At 44.2% G+C, this 14668-nt stretch overlaps 1 protein-coding gene and 1 long non-coding RNA gene across 2 annotated transcripts in view; one reads left to right on the top strand and one right to left on the bottom strand.

Moving 5' to 3' along the window:
- Positions 1-365: 365 nt before the first annotated feature.
- LOC138577748 (uncharacterized) lies at positions 366-13353 on the bottom strand. The gene is made up of 2 exons (XR_011303979.1): positions 13224-13353; positions 366-1091 (listed from the first exon to the last, which is right to left on the bottom strand). It is a non-coding gene; the product is annotated as an uncharacterized lncRNA (long non-coding RNA).
- Positions 13346-14668, top strand: part of LOC138577695 (zinc finger protein 180-like) — a 93239-nt gene continuing 91916 nt past the window's right edge. The window contains exon 1 of the mRNA XM_069649649.1: positions 13346-13573. The gene's annotated coding sequence lies outside the window, so the exon portion shown is untranslated. The remainder of the gene's footprint in view (positions 13574-14668) is intronic.

Here is a 14668-nt window from a genome sequence, read left to right as displayed (position 1 = left end):
GTAATGGTTTTACTGAGTTGGGTCCCGACAATTAAAGATCAGACATGGCGGGTACGGATTTAATTTTGGTCGTAACACCAGGTCCATTGTTACGATTCATGCTTGACAAGTGGAAAGGCATTGTAATATCGCACATAACATACATGGGACCCCATCTCATGCAGATCCTCAACATCATCAAAAACATAAAATAACACATTTTGAACAAATGTCTGGAGCCTAGTTCTTAACAGTTCTCTATATGTTCTGGACACAGGATTACTGAGTGCAAACAGTCTGGATTCATCAATCACAGAAAAAGGGTGAACTTGCAGCTGCTTGGCTGGGCCATTAAATGTCTTAAATGATGGCATCCACACATATCCCATGGTTAGAGGAAACATTTATTTTGGGGCTGGAGCTCCTAGCTCTTGGAGCTCTCTTTTCTCTAACATGTATGAAGAACTTAAAGGCTTTAGAACAACTTCTTTGCTTGCAGGTGGAGTTGAAACCTTGCTCAGAAAATGCCCCAAAGTCAGTGAGATGAGAAACACAGTGAAGCTCAGCCACAGTAGAAGGAAATATACTGCCAGCATTATGTAACACCGTTTCAGAAAGTCTGTCCAAAAGAACTCTTTCATTACTTTAGCAACTAGAAAGGCTTTCTGTTTGCAAAATGGCTGACCTGTAGTACTTCCCTAAATTGTGGAGTTGTAGTCAAGAGTGGCATATTCTTCCTCATCTTGAACGCCAATCATCATCATTTGTCCGATTTCTATCTCTTCTTCTGCAGGCTCCTCAACTGGAAGAGGAGGATTGAATAGAAATATCGCAGTAGCCATCTGGAGCAGGTTTCAGGTGATACACAGAAACTTTCCTGGTACCTCTCTTGGCTGGTATTGTGAGCACAACAGCAGTTCTGGAACCTTTCACTCTGATTACTTGCACTTCTGGTCTGTAGGACAGGCCAAAAAATAGTCTTATCATGGATCTTCAACAAGACCCAATCTTCTGCTTTGAGAGTGGTCTCAGGAATGGCCTAAGCAGCTTCCACCTGGATGGATTCCCTCAGCAGTGTTGTCGCCAGCAGTTGCTCCTGCATAGAGAGGGATCTGGGGAGAGTGTGCAGATCAGGCATTAACATTTTTCTCCCAAACAAGAGTTCAAATAGAGTCCTACCGTTGCATAGAGACTGGCGTGGTAAATTATTTGAATTTCTAATCACTAGAGGCATGTGCTCCAGTTACCCCCCCATTGAAAGGATGCATTTAGTCAGACACACTTTTATGGAATAATAGGCCTGTTTGATAATCCGGTTTGTCTCCGGACGAAAAGGATGTGAATAGTGCAGTTCCCCACGCCTCTAATGCCTTTCTCAGGGTCCGCCCTGCAAAAGCTGGACCATTGTCAGCATGGAACGTTTGAGTTGCTGTCATGGCTACTACACCCCGGAGTGCCTGTATGACTGATTTGCAGTCTGCTCTCTTTTGAGGAATCATCCAGGTGAACCTAGTGCAAGAATCCACTCTTACTAGAATCTATTTGTACTTCTTTATTGCTGGTAGTGGGCCTATATGATCCAGATATTCAATCTCAAAAGGCGAGGTTGCCTTTCTTAAAGGAGCCTCTTAAGGTTTATGGCTGTGCTCCACAGTTGTCTTCAGGCATGTGTCACAGTTCGCTATGTATACTTTAACCTGTTGCCTTAATCTTGGCCACCAATACTGATCAAGCAGTAGCTGTGCAGTTGCAGTAACCTCAAAATGGGTAAATGCAAGTCCAGCATGTGTGGCTGCAATTAGCTTTTCCCTGCCTGCTCTATTAGGGATTCATCTTTGAATAGGATCCCCTTTTTTCATAGGAATTGTAACTACTGCTTTATTATTCTCAATGTCATAAAAGTAATTACTTGTGAAATCTTTCGGCCTAGGTATAATACCTAAGCAAGCTTCTTTTATTTCCTCATCCATTGCAGTTGCGGAGCGTGTTATGGCTGCTATCGTTTTTCTCACTGTGTGCTCTTTGGCATATTGATCGGCTAATGCACAAGTCATTTTGAATCCACCAATGCAAATCAAGTGTTATATGCCCTGACAATGTAATCTGAATCTGCTGAATCTGAGACTACTATTGTGGACTTCCATGAGTTGGTTTGGCGCGATGCAAACAGCAATCCTCACCTCTATCTCCATCTCGACCTGTGGCGTTCCCCAGGGGTCTAACCTCTCTCCCCAACTGTTCAACCAATACCTAGCACTTTTATCTATGCCCTATCAATACTGTACTATTGTCTTTTACCTGTAACCTGATGTTCAAAGCGCATATATACCCCCGGGTCAAGAGCGCTATATAAATAAATAAACAAACAAACAAACAAACAAACAAACTTCTCGCCCACTGCATTGCCGTTCTTTGCCCTAACTTTCAGTGCTATGCAGATGACACTCAACTCATTTTCAAGCTCCCTTCCACCACCTCTTCTCCTTCTCTCATCTCCGACTGTCTGTCTGCTATCCAGGAGGGGTGTGCCTCCAATGATCTGTGCCTTAATGCCACTAAGACTGAGATTCTCCTCATTGGCACACCTGGTCCCACCCTTTCCTGTCACTCTCTGGACGGCCTATCTTGGCCCTCTACCTTCTTCGACCTGTGAGGCTAAAAACCTTGTGTCATCTTAGACTCCACACTCTCCTTACATCTCTGACGTCTCTAAGAAGTCACACTACCAGCTGTACCTCCTCATAGGTATTCTTCCTTTCCTCTCCTTCCCCAAGAAGCTCACTGTCTCCAGAGCTCTGGTTCTCTCTAGGCTGGACTACTGCAACAGCCTCTTTCTAAATCTGCCTGCCTCTACTCTCCGCTCTCTGCAACTCATCCAAAACAGGACTGCAAGACTTAACCTTGGTCTCAAGCCCAGGGATCGTAACTCTCCAGGACTGAAATCTCTGCACTGGCTCCCAGTGGCATCGAGGATTATGTTCAAAACCCTCTGCATTGCCCACAAGGCCTTCTGGGGCATGGGGCCTCAATACTTTCAACTCTCTCTTCCTAAATATCTTCCTTCTCGAGATCTTCGCTCATCCGCCTCCAAATTCCTCAAGGTTAGTCGCTTCTCCAAGCAACTAGTTGGTGGTAGACCTCTTTCTTCTGATGGGGCCTCCCTTTGGAACAGTCTGCCTGCCTCTCTGAAACTTGAGGAGAACCATCTCCGGTTCCGGAAGCACCTCAAGACCTTCCTCTTTGCTTCTGCTTTCTCTCCTCCTCTCCCCTGCTGATCTCCTGGCTGAAACTGCACTGGTTACCTGGCTACCCTCTGATCTTGGGCCCAGGACCCCTTCCCGCCAGTTGCACACCTGCACTGCCCCCTGGCAACCCTTGCACTCGGGCACTGTTTCTGTATCCGTACAGCCCCCTACCAGCACCTGATACCTTGATGTCTGCCCTTACCCTTGCACTTGCCACCAGCTGGCCTCACTTTTTATTTATTGTCTTTATTATTTATTTTTACTGTTATCCTATGTACTGCACTGCACTTGCCCCATTTCCCTCCGCACTTTTCCCCTTCCCCCCTCCCCTGCACTTGCGCGATCTCAATGTTACCTGGCCTAGTAAGATCGTTTTTCTGTCTTCCCTCTGTTCCCCCTCCCTTGCCTCATCGCGCCTTGATACACTTGTGTATAGGCATGTTATAAATGCCATATCGTATCATATCATATCAAACCATGCAATTCAGCAATCTGGGCAGACATGTCTCCCAGATGCTTTGTTGTAATATCAGTATGCATAAATGCTTCTTCGGGTGTAAAATGTCCTACCACTGCTGTATATGCAGCAGCATATTTGGAACGTGCTCCAACAGCTGGTATGGCAGAGCAGTCACAGTAAATTATTTGGAAAAAATCAAACATTGGTATGTCAGGCAGTGAGGTGTCTGGCTCTGTACCCATTGGTTAAGTCAATCCACTCATTCTTTGCAATTCTGCTTTACAAATTATACTTTACATCTGGAGCATTTTGAGATGCTGACCATTGAATCCATCCAGTATGTAATGACTTTGCATTGGGCATGCTAGCTTTCGTGGCAGCCTCAAATTGAGCTAAAGGCGTATTTATGTGTATAGTTATATTTGCCACCAACGGCCATTCATTCTCGGTTCCCAAGGGCGTTCAACCTACCAGCGCCTTCAGACCATACCAATGGTATATAAGGCGCTATATAAATGCAAAATACAATACAATACAATACAATACAATACAATACAATTCTGAATGATGATCTGAACTGAAGACAGAATTTTTTCCTCAGGTGTAAATCTTAATTCAGGTGTGGAATGTACATGTGATTTATATGCAATTGGTTTAGTCTCACCTAGATTGCAAACTGTGTATGTGAAAGCATTATCTACCAGCAACAGGTTTATTTCTAAGTCTTTTTCTGTATTTCTGTCTTGCAAATGACCAATTTAAGTCATTAATGAGCACAGATGGTGCAGAATCTGAGTCTGCTCTGGCAACCAGTGGGCCGCTTTGAAATTTGGTTTTATTAAAGCATACAATGGTTTCACTAGCTCGGTGAAATTAGACACATAAGATCTGCCAAAATTCAAAAGCCCTAAAATCGCCTGCAATTGCCCAAGTGTGTTAGGTGGGCGTATCCTGGCATGCTTCTCAAGACAATCTGCAGACAAGCCTCTACCTCTTTTGATTAAAAAGCTTTTAGAAAAAATATTTTTACCTGGTCCGTTTATCGTGACTGAGGCATGAGGTTATTTTATTATTAGTAATACTACGGTCGTCTCTAAGACGTCCCATCTGGAGTGCCACCTGACTTGATTGCCTATGAGTTAGGTGTGACCATGAGTCTCTTGTCTCCGCCTCGTTTGAGGCCGTGAAAATAGACCCGGGATCATCAGTCATTTCATGTCGACATTCAACCTAGGCTGTGTCTCAGCGCTAAAAGACAGGCCTGCCTAGGTTTGCGTGCTTACCAACATGATTAAACATATACAGCCAGGAATTATAAAGTTCTTGCACTCAAAGGGATACCACTCTGACACATTACTCTGAATTATACACTTAACACAGGAGTTATGTTTAGGTATTTAATATGACCCCTTATCTTAAAGGCTCTTATTTTCATTAAACAAGCTAAAGCAAAAGCAGATATAATATAGCATAACATCACACCTACGAACAAGATTGCCATGTGGGCAAAGAGCATGTTTGAATAGATAAATAATAGAACAGGTGGTGGTTTTAGTTTAACAGCATGTGTAACCTTTATGTCTCAGGAAGCTATGCTACACTATACTACACGCCTTCAGTCTAAACGCCTTCAGCAAGTCCCCACCCTTCACTCATGCTTAGAGCAGAATGTGCTTCACATGAAACAGCTCCTTCTGGGGTTTACGAGTTCTGCTTAGCTGGGTCCGGCTGTCTCTTTCCTGCTGCTGCTCTGCACAGGACTCCTCTGCTCTGCGCTCCTCCCAAGCCCCTCCGGCCTCGATGCACAGGCAAGTCCTGCTGCTTTTCGCCTTCTCTTTTTTCTTGGGCCTTATATCTATGAAGGAACATGGTTTTCCTGCCTGTGTGCGTGCGTCATATCCGCTATCTGGAAGAGTACAGCCTACAGCTGAGCGTGTCACTGTGTTCGCTGAGTTTAGGGCTCCTATGTACAACTCCATTAGGTGGATTTTACCACATCTCAATGAGAGCTTTGTACCCTTTCAGTGAATGCTTCCACTGTATTCCAAGGCCCTTGGCTTTGTGAAGAGACATTTCTGTCACTTGTTACTTCTTAGCCTTGAGGACGTGCTCAACGCTTCTGTTTGTGCCTGCCAATTTCCTGTTTTTGAATCCTTATCAGCTATAACACTTACTGGTGTGAAGTCAATGCCCGCACCTACTGGTGTGCAGTTAATACAGGCTGCTAGCGTTTGTGGTTTGCTCATCTGCCAGAACAGGAAAGCACAACTTCCTGGAACTTGCAAGTGTAAAACGTGTGATGTATGATTGACACTCATTCTTTGGCTATCAATGACTGCAGGCCTGCATGAGATGTGGAAAGCTGTCTTAAATTAGGCTTGTTTTCATGTCAGTGAAGCTGTTACTGTAGGGAATTAAGGAAGCTGTGATGAATCCTGCGGAATCCTCACAGAATCCCTGCCTACGGTTTTCTCTAGGTAGGGGAAGGAAGCTGCTGGGATGGTATTAGCCAGGTGGATCACCTGGCAGGAGAAGGCTCCCAGAGGAACAGGAGGAGTTCCTTAGGAGAGATGTTATTTAAGGCACCCTCACATGCAGGCCAATAGAACAAGAAGGTGGATTTGCAGAGACCACCAATCGCAGTTCCAGCGGAAGAAGAAAGGAGACACCAGAGCCACTGCTCTCATTGAAGCGGATGCTGGTCCCAATTGGGTCTCCAAGATTGATGGCATTAATTGCAGTGGTTGCACAGCGGGAAGCAGTGTTGTAGAAAGCTCTCCTGAGAGAGGCTCTCCTGACTGCGTGCGGTGTCCCAGTGGCTGGCGTGCACAAGTGTACAATGGAAGCGAGAGAAGCTCCTTTCCTGATTGGCACGGACTGAGGGAAAACCGAAGCAGTCTGCCGTACAGGATGCAGCAGAAGAGGCAGAGCTAGCAGTGGCAGCGGATCGCACAGAAGCATGTGCAGAACGTGGTGAGTTTACCATTGTCAGATAATCCCGGTATGCTCTGCAAGTTACTGCTGACTATTGACAGCATTTTTGAATACCGAACTAATTTAAAGAAGTTACCTTGGCGAAATAAGAAGTGGCAAGAAGAGAAAGATTACAATCATTGCTATAAAAGCCAACACCATTGCCAAAATAAAGAGGAGGCAATACTGAAGCAAGCTAATCAAAGTAAAAGGCGTCAATACAGGTGGGCAGGGGAAGGAAGCCGCTACCTGATCATAACCCTTGGGTGGTATTTGCCAGGTGGATCACTTGGCAGGAGAAGGCCCCCAGAGGAACAGGAGGAGTCCCTTAGGAGACACGCTATTTAAGGCACCCTCACATGCAGGTCAATAGTACAAGAAGATGGAGTTGCAGAGACCACCAGTCGCAGTTGCAGTGGAAGAAGAAAGGAGACGCCAGAGCCGCTGATATCTTTGATGCGGACGTCGGTCCTGAGAGGGTCTCCAAAATTGAGGACATTCATTGCGGAGGTTGCGCAGAAGAGAAAGATTACAATCATTGCTATAAAAGCCAACACCATTGCCAACGTAAACAGGAGGCAATACTGAAGCAGGCTAATTATAACTACCATTGCCAAAGTAAAGAGGTGTTAATACTGAAGCAAGCAAGCCATAACCACCATTGCCACAGTAAAGAAAGGGCAATACTTCACAGAGCATATAATCCATGTTGGCTAAATAACAAGAGAACATTGTTGCAGGAAGATTGTGACCATTGCTGCCAGATTGAGGAAGAGGCAATAGTTCAGCAAGACAACAAGAAGCATTGCCTAAATCAAAGTGGGGCACGTGAAATAAAGAAATACTGTCAGCAGTTAATTGATGTGAAAGTGGGAAAACAGAAGTGGCAGGAGGGAGGCCCTCCTGGTATAAAGTATCAACGAGAAGAGAAGCATTACTTGCATTGCCCATGGAAAACACAAGAGTTGAAAAAACAGCACCAATGTGTATTATCTCTTCCCAAAATAAGTTGTGAATTTCGATGTTGTTGAAAGACTTTTCTAAAGGTTTGAAGTAGACCTCACCACAGAGTGCTTGTAGTAGTGTTAGGAGCTTTTGTCCTGGCAGGTGTGTATACCAGGATAGGGACCTTTAGTGGTAGCCCTGGAAGGATAGTGGATCAGGAAGTAATCAATGAAGCACAGCATTGTGGTTAAAGGCTGTGGAGAAGAAGAAGTGACAAAGCCACTAAAGTGTTTCATGAATTGCTGTGGTATCATCATGACAAAACATTGTTGTTGAAACAGAAGAATTGTGAAATTGTTTTGTTTCTTAAGAAGAAGTTGTGTTGAACTCTTTGCTATATGTGGAGAGGTAAAGACTTGTCATCTGGTTGAATTGTTGGTTCAAGTCCAAGTAAAAGACTTTCGGAGCAAGAAGAACTTTATGATCAGAACTTGGCTATAAAACGGAACTTGCTTATTTGAACTTTTGATTGAAAATCCTGCTTTGAATTTTTGAATTTCGGGAAGGGGAGCCGACCAAGGTTATGCAGTTATTAGGTTTATGTTGAACATAATTGTTATTTGTTATATTTGTAATATATTCCGTTTATGAGTTTGATGTATGTAGAAGTGTGAGGGACAGATTCCTTTTGTTAGATTGTTTACCTTCAGTTTATTTTGATAGGCACGGAACTCCTCATCAGGTTAGGGATAGTGAGGCCTTCATCCAACCTTATAAAACAATAAAATGGCATTTGTTGAGAAAACGTAACAACGTGGTGCACCTCACATTTCTGACCCCTCACAACCACCCACAGGCCAGCAAGCTCATGGAGTGGTTAAATGGAGATCTTAAGGTCCAGTTGTTCAAAATGTGTAGTGATTTAAGTAAAGCCTGGTTATATTCATAGGTTGTGTCTTTTTACCAACAGGCTCCAGGAGGAAGCGGCAAAGAATCTGACGATCTGCAAAAGCAACCATTGTTCCCCGGGGACCTGATTTTCATCCGTTCCATTGTGCAACATTGGAATGAGCAGTGTTTCCATAGGCTGCACTGTGTGATTTTCATGACTCCAGCCTCACGAGGTGGAAGGCAGCAAGAGCCGTATGAACAGTGACTTAGGAAGGGATATCGGTGCCCCTCTACCTGCACATGAGCAGGCTCAAAGGTAAGTATGCCCTAGGGATTTGCATTTCATTCCAGTGGAAATGGGGGGGCTGAATGAAGACCAGAAATTGTTAGTTTTCAAGAATAAGAAAACTTTGGATTTACAATGGATACTACAATGATTGTTTATATGTCTCTCTCGTTTCTCTTGTCATCATGTTCAAAGATGGCAAACAGTATGGGTGAGAATGGTTTAAATGTGTCTAGTATCACAGAATTTGATGACATATTTTTGAGGGAACAAAGGAATGTTGGCTGATTTCCTGGGCAGTGAAGACAATGTAAACTTAGACCAGATAGTAGATGCCCATGGTTTTGCAGCATTGTATGGTGAAGCCATTTGAGGAGAGTTGGGAGAGAGATCTGTAGGATTGTGCTACATACGCTCCCTCATCCCCCATGCCTCTGGTATCCTTAGGGTGTTTATCCAGGATAAAATAGAGCTAGCAGAGGCACTGCGTCTAGTGCACCTAGTATGTGCATGGTCCAAGGGCAATCAGTGACAGCATCTATTTTACCTGTTAACGAAGAGTCCAGTTGAGTTTAAAATGGGCTATTATCATCAATAACTGATGGGAGCAAGGGGTGAAGAGTTGCATAGCTGGAGGGATGAAGGGATTCTCAGAAGGAGGGGTGGCACGTGCAAACCAAGAATGGTGTGGCAGAAATATTTAAAGTATCTGACATGGCTCAAGGAGCCAGAAAAACTTGTTAAGATACATACACTTACCTATTTTTCTCTGTGTTTTAAGGCCAAAGGCATGGTACCTGTTGGCACAAATGGGAACTGCAGCTGCACGCTTCTCATCACTGATCTGGCTGGAGGTACAGTTGCGCTTAGCAACATTTTATGGACTTGTGGACAGTTTGCCAAAAGACAGTTACCTCCAGCCTGGCGAAGTGTGAGCAGTTTCACATAACATTATCGCCTAATTTGTTGACTTGATTTGTAACAAAAGTCAACTGTTGTAGTTGTATTCTTTGTAACCAAAGTCTTACGATCAGAATTAAGCACCCAGATGCCTCCGGGTCAGGCATGCTCTATAAATAAAAGAAACATGTGCCTGTTCTTGTTATCCCTGAGGAACATTTAATCCTCGCCTGCCCAATACTCAAAGCCACATCCGTGCCCCCTTTATCCCCTATATCATCACACATAATGACTTTGTCAGATCATGGAAATGAGGGATTATTGAGACAGGCGAATCGGTCTACTACCTTTCAGCGGCATTTTCAAAAGCTTTGATGGACATCCCGGGAACAGTATTGTTTGTTTAGTTGTACAGATATATTCTTTTCTTCCCTCTGGGCGTCCAAGCTGCAGCAAACGCAAAGTGGCTCCATGTGACCCGATACAACCGCCTGTTATTTGTGAATTCCTCTGAATCAACTTTCAATGCCATCAAGGAAGAACTGCAGGCCCTGAGGCTCACATCCATGCAGAATAGGTATAACCTCGACCTCCTAACAGCTATGGTGAGAAGGGTCTGTCAGAACATAGGGAGCACTTGCTGCTTTTTTTAGCCTCTTAATAATTGGGAGAATGGGACCCTAACTCTGACTATTACCGCTTTGCACAAGTTTAGGGTGGCCATGGAGAACGACGCAGGAATAACAAATGACCCTTGGATGGACTCTCTTTTTTCTTGGGTGTCGTCTTGGATGAGCATAGCCGTCAAAATGCGAATGCCTATTTTTGTCTTTTTCTGTGTTATCTTTTGTTCTTGCAAAATGTTCCTACGATGCTGTTATACTGAAAGCAGCTGCCATGATGACTGTGACCCTGTCCATAGCTAGAACCACTACCATTTCAGATCACATGGGTACTCACACCAAAGTCATCTTGTGTCCTCCACCAATTTGGGATGATTGTGTGGAGCAGCGGGTATATTGCGGAAATAATGGTGGGGGGACGAGTTGGGTTCTTCAGCATAGGAGTATGCCCATATTAGGACCAATGTGAGAGAAGATTGTGGGGTTTTTCCCTGAGAAGATGGTTTTAAATAACATGAATTTGGTTTTATTAGTTAAAGTATTAACTAAACGGGGATGTTGGGGTGATCAGGAAAGGTCCCAATGAGAAAGAGTGGTTTGCATTGTGCATGCCATATTTGTGACTGGGGGAGCAGCGAAGTTGGAGCAAAGTTGGCTTTCTATATGTATCCAGCATAGTTAATGATAATGGGATATGTGTTACTTTAAGTCCTACTTGTGTTTAAGTTGATACATTTAAGATTTGCAAGAGCACAGAAAGATCAATGTCAAAATCACCAATGAAATATTAATACAATCTGGTTATGGGGTGGCACAAAGCACCTAGAAGCAAGGCAACGAGGAGCTTCATAATGCACATAAGAGGAAGGGGATTTGTCACGCAGGACCGCCTGTGAATAAGACACAATAGTTATTAAACATGCATGCACTGATATACATGCATGGGGGATTTACAATTCTATATGCATTGTGCTCATTTCATAAATTGGTTGAATTCTGCATTCAGGGTTTGTGAGGAGAATGCTGAGTGACTGGGGAAAACTGGTTTTGCAGGGTATGGAGGCCTTGGAAAGATAATGAATAGCTGCGACATTAAGGAGATTGTCAGCCATCAGGCCAGTCCAGGGTTTTTATTGCTTGGCAGTATCGCGGAAAGAAGATGCAATCTTTTAAGTGCATGGGAGCTTGTTATTTACTGCATAGGGGAATTCTGACATTTGCTTTTGAACAGCTATACAATTGTGGTGAAGGGATGCTTGAGGCCAGAGGTGATCGATACTTCATGGGTTTTCGATTGTTTTCTCAGGATGTGACCGGAGGCATACGTGTTGAATTGGTAGTCGTTTAGATTAAAGTGTTCTGAGAATGTCAGCAATCTGGGGTTGGTTAGATGGTTATCACCAGTTCAAAGGGAACATGTTTATTCTTCCCCTCCCAATATTGTTAAAGTACTCTGGTAAACCAGGTGCAATTATGTCTGGGGTAAGGAGGTCTCAGGTTAGCTGGGACTTGTAATGAATTATGGTTATATGTGAATGTGTAACTGTGTGATGATGTCATGACCTACCACAGACAAATCCGAAAAGGGTGGGTTGTGCGCATGAGCTGAAGATGGTAGTTAAGATAACTGTGACCAATGAGAATGGGGGAATTAGAAAAGATTGGATTTCTTTTGTATAGTTTTAGGTTTTGACAAATTATGTGTGGGGGCGGTTTGTAATATATATGGGAGTGTTTTAACTTTTGCAAAAATGTATATAATCTGTCAACTTGTGTGGTTCAGGGAGATTCGGATTAAATTGACTGTAGAATCATCTAGCCCCTCCCGGCCAATTGTACAATAAACTTACTTTACGTACAAATGTGCACTCTTCTTAAAGGCCCATCCGCCAGCCACACAACCTACCCACACTAAGCCACCCAATCCCCTCACCCACCTTACCACCACTCTCTGTACCTATTACCCCAATCCACCCATGCACCCCCTCTCTCTCTAACCAATCCTCACTCTCTACCCTCACCCACTCTACCGAAACCCCCTCTCTCTACCTCCACCCACCCCAACTCTCCATCCCCACCCTTCCAACTGTCTCTACACCCACTGACCATACCCTCACATGCTCTCCCCCCACCCACACAAGCCTCACTCCCTCCACCCCACCCAATCACCCCTCAGTGACCTCACACCCCCACCCTCTCTATCCCATCCACCCGCCCTACCCGCTCTTTATACCCACCCACCCACCCCCCTCTCTTCTGCCACCCACCTTGCCCCCTTTCTCTAGTCAACCCTACCCACCCTACACCGTTTATTTCCAGTCCCAAACCCAGCCCCCTCTATTCACCCACCCATCTTCCCCTCTCTCTATCCCCTCTCAGCCTTCTTTGCTTTATTTCTTACCCTTGCTCTCACCCTTTTTCGCTCATATTTCCGTATATCAATGGCATCCTTTATTCTATTACACACCTGCACCCCTTATCCTCCTATGAAACTGCACTCTCCCTCCTTGCACCTACAAATGCAAAGAACAGCAGTTCTTTCTTATTATTATTATTATTATTAAACGCCCAAACTATTGGCATCGCCACTGCTTGTTTATTATTACTCCACGACATCTGCACTGACAATCGTTGTTACTTTCAATATCCCAAAAATAAAATTAACTAAAGAAACGTTGGAGAGCTTTCCATCAACTTCATGATGTGCACCCCCTAGTATTAATGTTTTCACCTACATCCCAAAAAGAATGTTACCTTTTACCACCAATATTTTCTTTGTTATTTGTACCGTCTCAATATAACCTCAGACTAACGCAACAAAAGCCATAGCGCCCCCACATCTCCCAGAAGCAGAGAGACGTTGTCTCCTTCACGAGCCGAAAAATGATCTCTCACGAAAGAGTATTCAGCCATGATCTTACAGTGGGAAGAAGACTTTCAAGGACATTTCTTATAAACCTGGAAGCTTCTTTGGAACGGTGCACAAATTCCCGACGATGCATCTGCAGACGGGTGCAGAGATGCTGACTCTCAGTGACTGGCTGCCTATAGTAACCCGGAACAGGAAGTCGCGTGTTTTCTCACGGATCTCTCGCTACAACACAGTCTTATTTTCTGTTGTTCCAGCTGCTGCCAAAGGAGAAAGGAGCTGTGCCCCTACAATTCTTTCGTATCTCTAAGATCCGCGCGACAAAACTGCACCATTCTACCAGTTTTACATTGTTTAATTGAATGTAATCTCCGTTGGGAAATAGTGGGATTTCCTAAGCAGGTATGTGATGATCGGCTGCCAAAGGGAAGCAAACAGCAGTGCTGTTTCACAAAATCCAATGTATTTGGACAAAAGCCAGTACTTTGCGTTCCAATACGTAGAAGTTGGCCGTTAAAGTGCTAGTACTGTCCCTCTAAATGCTTTGCTTGTTAGCTATGCTTGACAGTTCGTTACAATTGTCCTGTTAAAATATGTGGACATTTTGTTCAGAATCTGGGATGTTGTATACTGTTAATTGCATATCACCACACTAAACTTGTATGGGACTGCTTTGAATAGTTTGGAAGAAAATAACCAAGCACGTATTTGAATGTATTCTGGGATCGCTTATGTGTACGAGAAAGTGTTTTTTTTCTTGTAAACGGCACACCCCTTTAATGTTTGGATTAATTACAGGTATTCTAAATTACTCCTAGTCCTACTCTTTCTCGTCTCAGTACTTAACTTTGAGACGCCTCCCTCTGGAACCCATCTCAAGCTTTTTCTTTGTTGGTTCCGCCCCACCCCTGGAGGTACAATCTCCTCCTTTCCCATGAGGCCTTGGTTAATATCAAGCCTTGTCATGGGGCCCTTCCCCATCCAGGGAGGCAGAGAAGGGACGTTCGTACTGGGGCAAGGAAGCGTAGAACTAGGAGTAATGAAGATTACGCTAAGTAACCCAAATATTACCTTCACGTCCCTCTTCCTCATCCCAGTACTTAACCTTGAGATATACCAAGGCCGGGGAAGGGGCCAATGACCACAAGATCCACTCTAGACACAAGTAGTTTGCTCATTCACCCATTTATTGTGTAGACGTAACCAAGTATAAATCCCCTTCAACAAGTCCCAAATTGCAATATTCCCAACCCAAAGAAAGTTATCCGGTGACCCTCCACGTTCAACTGGTAGAGACAAATGTATTAGGAGTATCCCAGGTGGCTACCCTACAGATATCTTTCAGTAATGCACCCTTGGATGGGACTGCTTAGACACTGCTGTGTGTTCGTCGGCCAGTCCTTATCCACCTACTTATCATTGCTGTGGAAGCCTTCTGCCCGCATCCCCCTGTCCCAAAAGTCCCTCGCAAGTTATTCTTCTGAATCGATCTGGTGC

Source organism: Ambystoma mexicanum, chromosome 1p (assembly GCF_040938575.1).
Source record: "Ambystoma mexicanum isolate Mex_15411 chromosome 1p, UKY_AmexF1_1, whole genome shotgun sequence".
Classification (NCBI taxonomy): domain Eukaryota; kingdom Metazoa; phylum Chordata; class Amphibia; order Caudata; family Ambystomatidae; genus Ambystoma; species Ambystoma mexicanum.
Note: the sequence above shows the minus strand (reverse complement) of the source record. Positions and strands in the feature narration are given on the sequence as shown.